Genomic DNA, 629 nt, shown 5'->3' with positions numbered 1-629 from the left:
CTACACTACCCCACCCCGCTGTGACCCACACACACCTACACTACCCCACTGTGACCCACACACACCTACACTACCCCACCCCGCTGTGACCCACACACACCTACACTACCCCACTGTGACCCACACACACCTACACTACCCCACCCCGCTGTGACCCACACACACCTACACTACCCCGCTGTGACCCACACACACCTACACTACCCCGCTGTGACCCACACACACCTACACTACCCCACCGCGCTGTCTTTTCATCGCCGCTGATTGAAAAAGTGAAGTTGAAAAATATAGAATAGATCTCTGCGGTAATCCAGTACATTGTATCATTAAAAAAACCTGGCAGTTCAAAGACCAGCACACAACACAGCACATGAACACACACAGCACATAAACACACAACACAGCACATGAACACACAGCACAACACATTAACACACCACATGAACACACAGCACAACACAGCACATGAACACACAACACACACATAACACAACACATGAACACACAGCACAACACATTAACACACCACATGAACACACAGCACAACACAGCACATGAACACACAACACACACATAACACAACACATGAACACACAGCACAACACATTAACACACCACATGAACACACA

Source organism: Aplysia californica, unplaced genomic scaffold (assembly GCF_000002075.1).
Source record: "Aplysia californica isolate F4 #8 unplaced genomic scaffold, AplCal3.0 scaffold01443, whole genome shotgun sequence".
Taxonomy (NCBI): domain Eukaryota; kingdom Metazoa; phylum Mollusca; class Gastropoda; order Aplysiida; family Aplysiidae; genus Aplysia; species Aplysia californica.
Note: the sequence above shows the minus strand (reverse complement) of the source record.